Consider the following 13588-nt stretch of genomic DNA (forward strand, 5'->3'; position numbering starts at 1 on the left):
TATCTTTAGTTTCTGTGTTTTTTATTTTCTTGACTTCTTTTAGGTTATTTTGAACATTTTCTATTTTATCTCTTTCACCATTTTTTCCCCCTGTACTAGGAATTAAACCCACGGGCACTCTACCACTGAATTACACTTCCAACCTTTTTTATTTATTTATTTATTTTGAGATTGGGTCTCGCTAGCTGAGGCTGGCAGTGGACGTGAAATCCCCCTGCCTCAGCCCCCCAGTTACCTGGGATTACAGGAGTGCACCACCAAGCCCAGTTATCGCATTTTTGCTAAATATCTCATATGTAATTTTAAAGTGCTTATTGTAGGTGTTAAATTATACATACTCAATTTTTCACAGTCTGTATGGAATTAATATTTTACCACTTCAAGTGGAATGTTATCAACCTGTAGTTTCCCATTTATCCTCCCTCCTGTTGCGGTTGTCTCATTCATTACACCAAGATATACCAAGAACCCCTCTAAACAACGTTGTGATTTCTGTTTTCAGGCATCGAACATATTTAAAGAACTCAGGAGAAGAAGAGTCTATTATATTTACCCAGGTACTTGCCATTTCTGTTACTCTCTTCATATCTCCTTGGAATTCCCACTTTCCTTCTGGTGTCATTTCCCATCCGTCTGAAGAACTTCTGTATCAACAGGGCTAACGACCATGAACCCTCTTAGTATTCCTTCACTCAAGAAAGCCTTCATTTGTCTGTATTCCTGGAGGACACTTTTACTGGAAATAGAATTGGAAGTTGACAGCTCTTTTCTTTCAGCACTTGAAAAATGTTCCATTTCCTTCTGGAGAAATCTGTAGCAATTTGAACCATATTCCCCCTTAAGTAATGTATTGTTTTTCTCTGGCTACTACAGATAATATTTTTCTTTAGTTTTCAGCAGTTTGATAATGACGTATCTGGGCATGGATTTTATTTTTGGGCATGGATTTATTTTTCCTAGATTTCTTTTTTTTTTTTTTTTGGTATTAGGGATTTAACCCAGGGGTGCTTTACCACCACTGAACCATATCCCCAGCCCTTTCTATGTTTTATTTTGAGACAGGGTCTTGCTAAGTTGGATAGTGCTTTACTACATTACTGAGGCTGGCTTTGAACTTGTGATCCTCTAACCTCAGCCTCCCAGGTTGCTGGGATTACAGGTGTGAGCCACTGTACCTGATTTTTCCTAGACTTCTTGAAATCTGGAGGTTTATATTTTCCCCGAAATCTAGGAAACTTTCAGCCATTGTTTTTTCAAATTTTCATATGCACCTCATTCTTTCTTCTTTCTTTCCAAGAATCTGAAGACAAGATTGTTGGCCTTTTTGTAATTCCTCACAGGTTCATGAAGCTCTGTTCTTTCTCAATCCTTTTTCCCTGAATTATTAAGAGTTCATAATGTCTATTGATCTACATTGAAGTTCACAGACTCTTTCCTTCGTCACCTCCATCCTTCTATTGAGTCCATCCAGTGAGATTTTTGTTTCAGTTATATGAGTTTTCAATTCTACAATGTCTTTCTGGGTCTTCTTTATAGCTTCAGTTTCTTTCTAATATTTTTAATCCTTTCATTTATTTTAAGAATGTCAGCTGGATGTAGTGGTGCACATCTGCAATCCCAGAGACTTGGAAGGCTGAAGCAGTTCAAGGTCAATCTTGACAACCGGAGAGACCTGTCACACACACACAAAAAAAACTAAAAAACATTGGGACTATGGCTTAGCGGTAGAGTGCCTCTGGGTTCAATCCCCAGTACTAAAACACATACATGGTAGCATTTTCGTAACCACTGCTTTAAATTCTGTGTCATCAACATTGGCATCTGTTGATTTTCTTTTCATATACATGTTGAGAGCTTCCAAATTCTTCATATGTATGAGCAGTTTTTTATTATCTCCTGGACATTTTGATGATCATGTGAGAAGACTGGATTTCATTAAGTTCTATAAGAAATGTCTTGTTACCTGGTTGAACGTGGGTCACAAGTTCCAGTCTTCCATGGGTTGTGGTTCCAATATCAGTTCTGTTTTCCAGGATTTCAGATCTGTCCCAACGTACTGCAGAGCGGCCAGTGGCCAGCCTGGGATCTGGGTGATGTTTTGTTTTGTAATTCAGTTCTCAAAGTGGATGGTATGTTATTTATGGTCAGGTCTATTTTTGTACATCTCAGCAGGGAGCCAGAATTCATAAACAACGTCACAATGCTCCTCTTCCCGCTCTCTGGTACTTTCTAGTTCCCAGGAGCCTATTCTACTATGTACCTCCCACAATCCTATCTGTGTTCTGGGACAAGTTGTAAGAGGACAGAGAGGGGGAAAAATAGTATTAGGGGGTTTTCCCACCCTCTGGGGACTGCAGCTTCTCTAATAATAGGGAAGAGTCCCCTTCCTGAGAGGGTTAGACTTCTGCAAGGTCTTCTGCCCCGGCCTTCACAGGATTGCTTGGGAGCTGGGACACAAGAGAAGGGAGCAAATAAAAAACAGAACGGGATTTCTCCCTCCTAAGTATTAGGAGACCTCCTTCGGGGTTTCCCCAGGGTCTTTCTCTCTCTCCCTCTGTGACAGTGTCCATTTCTGGGTCCCAGGCTGTGCTGAATCAAGGGCAGGTGATTCTGGAAAAGAGGAAATGATAACTCATCACCAGATCAGCAGGACCTGGGATTCTGTCTTCCTGGCCAGTCAGCTAACATTTGTTTTTTGGAGTCTTTGAGTAGCTATTCCATACACCACGTGGGATTCACGGCAGCATTCACTGGGAAACAGGGTGGAATGTGCTTTCTCCACCTTGCCCAGAACCAGAACCCAAGGTGTTCTACACATTCAAAAACATGATTCTGACATAAGATCCACAGGCCTCATCAACGGCCAAAGAGGTTCGTGGCACAGAAAGGACCCTTAGCCAGGAAGGAGGGACAGACATATTGAACCAGCTGAGAAGTCACAGCAAGGCTCTTCGGAAACCCATGGAGAGCACCCAGGGTGGTTTGGGTTCAGGAAAGGTCCCAGTGAACAGGGGAGGAAGAGTGTAACTGGCAGATGGAAAGGAGTGCTCATGAGCCAGAAAAGAACCACACCATGGAAAGTGTGGGTCACAGCAAGTGCTTCAGAGCAGCCAGGATGTGAACTTCAGTGGGCACCTGAGACCATGCAGAAAAAAGAATCACATTGTTTTGCTAGATAGCATTAGGGAACTACTAAGTTCAGTGAAACTCTCAAGCCACTGGACACTGTCGTCCTGATGATGTTCATCATGGAACCCCATTCCAGAGCTCAGTCACAGTTCTACATATGGACTCTGCTACGCAGGCGTTCGACATTTCAATAAGAAGTCCATTCATTTTGTGTGCTTGGCAACACTCTCTGTTGTGGATACATATGCCATTGGATAGCTATTTAAAATTGCTACTTCAGAGATCAAAAATTCAATGAGGCGACTGAAAGCAAAATACGGAAATGCACAATGCAAAAGAATAAAATAGCCAAAGGAAAAAATATTGAATCCCATCTTTTCATTATTTCATTAACTAAAAGCACAACTACAAATAACCATCATAATTGGAATAATGCATTTCTCGGTGCTTTTGGAAAAATTCAAATTTGTCAGAGCTTGAGGCAGAGCACAGAAATAAATATGATGAAATTAAAAAATGTGTTTAAAAAAAAGGAACTAAATTCTCAAGGAAGGTAAATCCACATGCAATATTATGACTTGAGTCTCCACAGATGAACACAGATAGGCCGGCTGTGACAAGTCCATGGCTTTGCCTTGGAGGCTGTGGGCCCAATCTGACCTCAGGCGTAGAACTCCCCTCCATGCAACAGAAGAATTGGGGTGAGGGGAGATCTTTTATTCACACTACTATTGAGTTGTTTCCAAAAAGATAGGACTGGATAAGGAACAAAACAGATAACAGAGAGAGAGAGAGTTCATTGATCTTAAGGAAAAAATTATGAACAATGCTGACATGAACATTTGTATACAAGTTTTTGCACATACATGCAGTGTTCAATTCTCCTGGGTATACATACCTAGGCATGGAATTACTGGATCATATACTAACTTTATGTTTAATGTTTTTTAGGAACGGCCAGACTGTTTTCCAAAGTAACTGTATCATTTTGCATTTGCATCCATGGTGGATGAGGGTTCTGATCTCTCCATATTGGTAGGATGCTTTTTAAAGCAGCTAAAGAACCTGCAACTACAGAAAAATGGGATCCTAAGCACCCGCCCCTCCTGGACAGCATACAAATTGGCAAAGATCTGCTTCCCTTTTATCTGTACAAATTGAAGCAGAAGCAATAAGGTTCAATGAACGCTCTTCCCCTACATTTGGGGATTTCAAGCAAGGCTGAGCTCTCGCCTGTGATTCCATTTTCTCTCCTAGAAATGAAGGAAGATGCATAAGCCTCTTTCTTGTTTAGAGAGTTATGCATGACAACATTTTGGCGAGTGACGAACCACACACATGGTGGTGGTCCCATAATATTAGGTCACCTAGTCATATTGTAGCCATCTCAGTTTGTGTATGTACACTCACATGATGTGTTTGCATGATGTCAAACACACCTAATGATTCATTTCACAGAAGACACCCCTGCCATTCAACAATGCATGACTGAACCTACTTAGGCCAATGCTATAAAAACAGTGAGAAACATGGATTCGAACCAAAGACTTTAGAACATGTAACCAGCATCTATATGAAATACAACCAAATCTTATAAAAGCCAGCTTGAGCAATCAAAGCTCCTGGGTTCTAAGGGGAGAAGTTTTCCTTGTTCTCTTTCCAGACCTAAGAGAGCAAAGATCAGGGTTATAGAGAAGTAACCTGGGTAGCCATGTTGTGGTGACCAAAGTTTCTACCAAGAGTCCTGGAGCAAAAGGAACAACTTCTTTGCAGAAGTGTAAGGATTGTGCTCTGCAGTGTCATAGTGCAGGCTTGGAGAGACTCATCAGAGATGGAAGAAATGGACTTAGGGTGTGATTCTGGCCTTGATTATATTTTGAATCTTCCTCCTTCTCCTGAGACAGGGTCTCACTATGTTGCCCAAGCTGGCCTTGACCTGCTGAGTTCAAGGATCCTCCTGCCTCAGGCTACTTTGAACCTCACATCCACTTCCACTGACTCGACAGGGTTCACACAGAAGTGTAATTCATTCTGCTAGTCAAGGGCAAAACATTATGGTACCGAGTGACTCCTGGAATGTTTTGTCTTCTTTTTTCTTCAGTCAGCTCCAGGCAGGTGGGCCGGATGGAATATTCCTTTATGTGTTCCTTCCCCTATGCAATTCAAAATGCAAGGTGATAGAATAATAAAACCAAACATGCCATAATGGAAAAAAATAATTCCACTATAAATAAGCTTTGTTACTCCATCTGAGAAAGAAAAAAGGGAGCTGGATTGTGTAGGCCTCTTCCCTCTCAAAACTAAACCATAATCAAAGGCAAACAAGTGAAAAACACAACTGAGATAAAACTGGAATTCGTAGCTGCAGCTGAGAGGCACATGGGGGGAAGCGGCGCCCACACAAGAGAGTACGGGGTAGCCTAGTGGGTGCCTCCGGAGAAGCTCGCGCCCCTGGGTGGAGGCGCTAAACTCTCCGCTGTGGGGAGCAGCAATCAGGGTGCAGCGCAGCGGTGAGCTCGGACAGGGGCCAGGTTGGCAGCCCCAGGATGGCAGGTGGGGTGGGGTTCAGCCATCTCCAGGTGGCCATCCCAGACTAAAACGCGGCCCTGCAGGTCCAAAGGTTTCCAGGGCTGTGTGGTGCTTTGTATGGCTTGAGAGAAGGTGGGTCTGCTCCTCTAGAACCTTCCCCATCTGCAGGTGCCTGGGAGACAGAGGCGCCTGTTTCCTGACCAGGTACTAGAATGAGATGTCCACCCCAGACAAGTCAGAGTCTGAGGATAACCTGTACCTCAGTGCCTGGGGCAGGATGGGCCACAACCTCACTCCGACCCTCTGCTGTGTCACCCAGACTATGGCTGTGGTGGTCGGGCCTCTCAAGGCCAGCTTCTTCCATTTGTGTCTGTCATCTTGAAAAATCCTTGAGTGAGGTCCAAAACGTCAGCCCCTCTGGCCACCCGTGCTTTTGGGCCTGTCCCCCGCAGCTCTGTGGCACTCCCTGCCCTCTCCTTTGCTCTGCATACCTCATTGACCTTCCGACCGTGCCTGGGCCTGGCTCTCCTCCAGCCGCCCAGGGCAGGCACTCCTGTCGCCACCACCAGGGAGCACAGGGGGTTTCTGGCTCCCGCCACCTGCTGCCTCACCGCCTCTGTTCCAGGGGCTCCAGGCCCACTTCAACCAGCTCCTCCCACAGTCACACCCAGGCCTTGTCTTCCCGGATTCCTCCGCCTCTGAAATCTCCTTCTCCAGTTTGACACTTGCACCTGCCAGGGGCCTTGGTTCTGAATCTAATCCTAACAGCCTTCAGAAATCCCCTCCTTCCCTTCTGGTGGCCCTGGCTCCACCCACATCCTCTCCTTGGGACCTTGCTCTCGGCTGGCTCTTAAGGTTGGAAAACAATCCAGTGACCACTTGCTCACCAAGGGGCTCCCTACCCATAAGACCTGATCCATCCTGCTGCTCCACGGAATGACCGTAGACCAAGCTCGTCACATCTAAATGAGATCCTTTAACGCCACGGCCCTAGCGTCTCCTCGCCTTCCTGTCATAGCATTAAGTTTACAAAGTTAAACACACGACTCTTACACAAATATAAAATCAATATTCAACTCATTAAGCCAGTTGGATAGTAAAGAAGCGCAAAGAACATCTGTGGAATTTTACCAGCATTTAAGAACAAAATAAAATGTTGGAATGACTGTCAGATTAGCTGGGAAGCGGGTGAATGCTCCTCTGTGGGAATAAGTCTATGACCCTTGTGGACAGAAATTGACAAGTTAATGTGTACATTTACTATGCCCAGTCTTATCAACAAGTAAATAGTAAAGTCACACACAGGTATATTCTCCTCAAGAATGAAACTACCGGTGGGTGAGCCTGTCAAACAATGCTCCCCATATGATCTTGAGCGGACATGTCCCTTTGCCTTACGTCTAAGTTTCAGATAAGTTTTTTTAACGACCTCTCCAGAGAGAAAATTCTAAGCTAGTTACCTCAAAGTCTCCAACCTTATTCCTTCTGAACTTAGGGGAAAAAAAACAAAAAACAAAAAAAGAACTACAAGTGCATTGCTCACACCCCACTGGGCTCTTGATGACCGAAAAATGATTGTCACCTGGCAGGAATTCACACAGCAGGACCCGGCAGTAGGAGTGGTATCCTGGCCGCACTCCAATCACACAGATGGCCACCAACTCTCTGGAGGCTAGTCCCAGCCAAGAATACAGACACTTTGAGTTCCAGGACATGTAGTTCAGGAACGGGCAAGGTGGATTTATACCTTCATCAAGACATCAAAGAATCAGAACTTCAAGGAGCCTCCTAGCCAGCCAGCTCAGATCTCCCTGAGTCTCCTGTGACAGATGCTGACTCCTTTATCTCGGTCTCCTAGGGCTGAGAGAGCGCGCTGTCCGCTCATGCCAGGCAGGCTCTCGCCAGCCTCCCTGGCAAGGATCTCTTCTTTGAGCTGTCGATCCACTGAGGGACACTTCTTCTTGCTCTGTCCTCTGTGAAAAAGATTGAAGTCTTCGTTTAAAACTCTTTACTTCAAGTTAATTTTTAAGCTGCAATTTCTGTTAGGCTAAATAATCCAACTGTTATCATCTCAATTTTATGAGTAGTTGTTCTGTGCTGGGAACCTCTTGGGTCTCTCCTATGACCAGAAAGAGCATAATAAGGCCCCAGGGACAATGACCTCACAAACCAGGCGTGCTATCTTCCAAATCACATTAGCTTTCTCTAAATAAAAGCCTGGCCATGCTCACGTGTTTGCAGTGCAGGAAGGTTTGCTGTGATAACCCCTTAGATGGTTTCTCGGAGTATTTTTCTTGCTCAGTCTTTCTTCATTGTTATTGTTATTTTTTTTTCCAATGTGTTTCCAGCACATGGTCACTGTCTTTAAAAATTAGAAATTGTACTTCATGAAAGAAAACAAAAAGTACCCAGCATCACACTCCTCAGAGATAAACACCACTCATAAGTTGGTATGCAGCATTTTGGTCTTTGCTCCTGAATTTTTATAAAGAAATGAGACTGTGTTGTCATGTCCCGAAAGCTCCTTTTTCCACAAAACAACATGAGACACGCATGGACACCCAGATCCTACATACTCCCCTTGTCCAGATCAGTCTCACTCTTTACAGCCTTTGCTGGTGCACACGTCGCTAAAACCCAGTTCAACACAAAAGCAGTCCTGTCTCAGACCCAGTCTTTGCAGTAGTTCAAATAAATTTGTGAGGCAAAATAGAAGGGAATCTACCAACCGTGATTTATTTATTCAGAAGAGACACTGGCTCAGTCAGTGAGAGAACAACACAACTACCAGCCTCCAATGGGGACTTTGTCATGGCGACACCAGACACTGAAACAAGAGGCTCTTGTGGTCTAAGAGAGACTCTGGTGGTGGCAGGGGAGGTGACGGGAAGTGGTCAGGTTCTGGGTGTGTTCTGCAGGTGAGGCGGCAGGATTTGCCCGGAGCACCCGCTGGTAGATGTGAAGGAGAGCAAGGAGTCCAGAGGATTCCAAGACTGGCTTGAGCTGCTGGAAGAGCGGGCCTGGGAAGGAGGCAGGAGCTCAAGCTGTGGAGAATGAAGTCGAGGTGCCAGGTGAGGCTTTTAAAAGAAGATGCGTGAGAGATATTGTGGGGACCCCAGAGAGAAATCCAGGCTGAAGACAGAAAGTATGACATCTCAGGACATGCGTAAATGGTAATTAGAACCCAAGTCTGGGTGGAATCACCAGGGAGCTAAGAGTAGAGAGGCTGAGGCTGGAACACTCCAACACCAGAAGGACGATGAGGAGGGACCAGCAAAGAAGCCCAGAGTCAGAGCAAGCAGGGCCTGGGTGCCCTAGACACCAAGCGACGGAGGCACTGCTAGGAGGACACCAGCCGCTGCATTCAGTGCTGCTGATGGGGAGCGAAGGAGGCCCGGGAGGGGCCCTGGGTTTAAGAGACCTGGGCCCCAGCAAGCATGGTGGGGGCAGAGGCCTGATGGGGGGTCCCCGGGGACTGGGTGCTCTGTAGTGTTGGGGTTCTTTCCTTCAGAGGCTATTTTCATTAGAGACTGAAAAGAGAGACAACGAAAGGAACATAGATAAGTCTTCCAAGGTGTCCCCCTGCCACCGCACACACTCCAGGAAGAACCAACAGCATGTTGTTCTGATGGCAATGACCAGAAGACGGGGCGTTTGATGCTGCAGGACTGGAGCAATGTCCACGGCAGGACAAGGGGCACCGAGGAGATGTGAGCCCTCTGGAGCATCGTGTGCTCACCAGGAAGTGGAGGTGCAGTGACAGATGGCAGGACAGGAGCTGCACTCTGAGCATCTGTGGAACTTTCCTTTTGATTGTGTTCATTCTTTCTTTTCTTTTCTTTTTTTTTTTTTTTTTCCAGTAAAATAAAAGTAAGGTGAAATGATGGTAAAACAGAAGCAAGGTAAAAATTCTGTCTTCCATCAAATAGAAGCCGTGGGTGAAGCGGACCAGAAGTACTGGAAGACCAAGGAGAGGGGAAAGCAGACGTTCACCTGAAAAGGTGGAGAACCAGTGGACCAGGGAAGCATGCCGTGCGGGGAGCACGAATGGCCGACCGGACAGAGGTGTGCTTCTCTCCAGCCACGGTCCCCTGCTGTAGTGTGGCAGGGAGAGTGACGGTAGCCAACAGGAGAGGCTCAAGGGGGCTGATCGTGGCCACTGACTTGGAACCTAAGCTGGGAAGGGAGGGAAGTGACGGCATGAGGAGAGAGATAAGGAAAGGGTGTAGGAGTGGGAGGTCTCAGTGGGCTTGGGGGCTGGGTTGTTGGTGCCAAGGGACAAAAGTGAGCAGACCAGAGAGACAAGAGGCAGTGCCTGAAACAGATTTTGGCTCGTGCATCTACTGGTATAAGCAGGGAGCAGACATCTGAGTAGGATGGATGGCAAGATGGAGGAGGGACACCAGGTAGCTAAGAGGCCAGGGCCCTGGAAGGATCCCTAAGTAGATGACTGACATCACCCAGAGTCTCAAGCCTGAATTAGAAAGAGGAATGGTGGACCAGGAGCTGAACTCTCCAAGGTATGAGAGAATGTGGCCTGGGGTCCTGAGATGACCAGTCGCACCCGGTGGGTTAGCCTGCTGGCATGAGGTACCAGCCTATTGTTAGAATGGGAGAGGGTTTATGGTCTGCATGGGGCATAGGATCAAGGAGGACACCTGCCCTACCTCCAGGCCCAGTAGGGAGAGAGCACTACAGGGAAAGTAAGGACTTTGAGATCCCAGCTTCAGTTGGAACAACCAAAGGAAGGGCATTTTTTATGAGTTTGAGGAGATCAGAAATTTGGATGATGACTTAAATTCTGGGGACACACAGGTTTCAGCGTGGGAGAGGGAGGGTGTCAAGGATGGAACATACTGAACTGAGTAGGAACTGGGCTGCCGAGGGCAAGGGATAATCTCTAACGCCTGGGATTCTCTTGATGACCCCCATCAATAAGGACAGAAGGCAAGCCAGGCGCCATGGCACATGCTACAGCTGCTCTGGAGGCTGAGGCAGGAGCATCCATCACGAGTTCAAGGCCAGCTTGGGTAACTTAGCAAGATCCTGTCTCAATAAGAAATGGGGTAGGGTGTGACAGTGATAGAGTGTGCCCCTGGGTTCAATCCCCAGACACACACACACACACACAGAATGAAGGACTCTGGACACTGTTAGTTACTCCCCAAGTCCTCAAGGCAAATAGTACAGTCAGGCTGCATGTGGGGGTGGGCAGGCAGGTGACATGTCACGGTGTCCAAGAATGAACGGGGTGTTTCCAGAACCGTGTGGAATTCAGGGCCCTCTTCACTCGGGCGAGGCAGGGTGGTGGTCGTAAACGCTCTTCTGAACAGCACCCATACAGCCAGCACTGCCTTTCTGTTATCCTAGGTTAGAAAAACGACAGACAATCCAGGAAAGAAATCAGCCAAGTATATAAACAAGCAATTAACAGGGGGAAAAACCCAGAAGGACTGTTACCATGAAAGTAAGTTCATATTTAATAACAGAGAAAACATAAGTTTGAAAAAGAGATGCTTCTTGGAACACATTATCCTGGCAAAGTTTTTAAAAACATAATACCATGAACTGGGAGAGGGGTTGAAAAACAGGAACTCTCCAATGTTGCCAATGGGTGTGTAAATCAATACAATGACGTTCGAAACGATCGAAGAGGAAAATACCCCATGGGGCGCGGTAGGGAGCCTGTAATCCCAGCTACTCCAGAAGCAGGAGGATGGCAAGTTCCAGGCCACCCTGGGCAGCTTAGAGAGACCCTGTCTCAAAACAAAAAATAAAAAGGGGTGAGGACAGAGCTTACTGACAGAGCGTTCCTGGATTCAATCCCCATTCTGCAAAAAAACAAGTAAACAAGCAAGAAACACAAAGATGAAATTACTCAATGGGTCAGCAATTCAGCTTCTGCTGGGATCTTGCACACAGGTCCCAGGAGACACCCTGGTAATCAGCACTGCCCTGGACAGTGCCACACTGGACATGCCCATGAACAGACAGGGGAGGGACTGGGATGTAGAATCAGCCACCTAGGCCTGCAAGTATCTACGTGCTAGATCTCAAAATGATAGTGTCGTGTGAAAATAAAGCAAGTTGCTGAAGGTCACCTACCCTGAATCCATTTAGTTAAGATCCAGAGAGCAATGTTGTGAATTGTGTACATATATATATGTATACACACACACACACACACACATATACAATTAATGTATAAACATGGATCAAAATGTTATTATCTTAGCATGATGGTTACCTCAGGAAAGTACAGGATAGGGAAGGTAGGAAGGATTCCAGATCTCACTAACACTTTCTTTCTTTACTCAACCTGAAGCATAAACAGCAAAGATATAGTATCTATTCAACTATACACTGGCAGTTGTCTCAAATGTGTACTATTATCTTCTGTTCTTTGAGGCTTGTTTGAATGTTTTAAAAATTAGAATGTTTCTGGTTTCTTAATCTAGGTGCAAATTTTAGCAAAGAGAGCAGAGTAGGTATGACCTGTGTTGTCAGCGGGGACGATCACTGCTATAGCATCATGTCCCACCAAAGTACAGACTGAACCCCAAACCAGGTCCTAATGAGATTCAGATCTGGTGAGAAGTGTATAGAAGAAAAAAGAAAACTTTTGAAACATGTTGTAGCTTCTAACTTTATAAAATCACCTTTCAAATTCCTTGTGTTGGGTTACGTGAACAACCTTTGACAGTCTTTGCAAAGATCATTAAAACGGACTTATCTGGAGAGTACTTGGAAGCCCCAGAGCTATCCTGCACTTGGAGACAGGATTGCTGTACCGACTGTCTGCTGATCCCTTTCTGTGGCCTTCTTCACCAAACGCCACCAAACCTGCCTGAGGAGGCTGAAAGACAGAGGGGGCATGGGATCCTGGCCTCTTCTCCATCCCTTCTGCAGAGGTGGTTTCCGAGTGTTCTTCCCAAGGGAAGGTACCTGACTCATGTTGATGTCATAACTCCCTAGCAAATGGGAGCTGGTGACCAGGAACATAAACATGTGACTACAGAGAAGAGGCAGGAAGGTGGAAGAAGAGATAAGCAGAATAAGAACAATGGTGGGGACACAAGTCTCCTTTATCACAGATAAAATTGGGGAATTAAAGAAAAATGTCAAAGAGGCCCTTATCAGAAAAACACGGAACAAATCCCAGAGTCAAATACAGGCGATTCTTGTTATTAGCAGCAGATATCTTCTGTGAAGACACTGTGAACACTGAATTAAAGAATATGGAATCATACTCCCAGGGGAAATAGGTTAGGTTAGCCTCGTCACAGCACTGTGTCAACCCATTAATATATAACCCATTGTGTGCATTTTTCTTTTTAAAGACATTGTGTTTATCATATGTGGTTGACTCGGTGTTATGGTTTAGATATAAGGAGTCCCCCAAAAGCTCATATGTGAGACAATGCAAGAGTCTAGAGGTGAAATGATTGGGTTATGGGAGTCTTAACATAACCAGTGCATTATTCCCCCGGTAGGAATTAACTGGGTGGTCACTGTAGGCAGGTAGGGTGTGGCCGGAGGAGGTCGCTGGGGGTTTATATTTTGTTCATGGTGAGCAGAGCTTCATCTCTGCTTCTTGGTGGCCACGTCCTGAGCTCCTTCCCCTGCCACACTCTTCTTCCACCATATTCTGCCTCACCTTCAGCCTTCCAAAATGGAGTCGTCTGGTCTATGGACCAAGACCTCTGAAACCATGAGCCCCAAATAAATTTTTCCTCCTCTAATTGTTCTTCTCAGGTTTTTTGGTCACAGCAATGAGAAAGCTGACAAAAACACCAGGTAACATGGAACTCAAGGCCAACAGCATCACAACTCGTGCCTGAACAAAGCTTATCCATCACAGTTTCTCCAAGAGGCAGGTCCCAATCTTCTGGAGCTTAGAACACTAACAGCCCTGGACACTCCACTTGGA

At 45.8% G+C, this 13588-nt stretch overlaps 1 long non-coding RNA gene across 1 annotated transcript; it reads right to left on the minus strand.

Moving 5' to 3' along the window:
• Positions 1 to 927: 927 nt before the first annotated feature.
• LOC306670281 lies at positions 928 to 7356 on the minus strand. Its single transcript, XR_013766370.1, has 2 exons — positions 7241 to 7356; positions 928 to 2610 (listed from the first exon to the last, which is right to left on the minus strand). It is a non-coding gene; the product is annotated as an uncharacterized lncRNA (long non-coding RNA).
• Between the last annotated feature and the right edge of the window lie 6232 nt (positions 7357 to 13588).

Source organism: Sciurus vulgaris (genome assembly GCF_902686455.1).
Source record: "Sciurus vulgaris genome assembly, chromosome: 10".
NCBI lineage: Eukaryota > Metazoa > Chordata > Mammalia > Rodentia > Sciuridae > Sciurus > Sciurus vulgaris.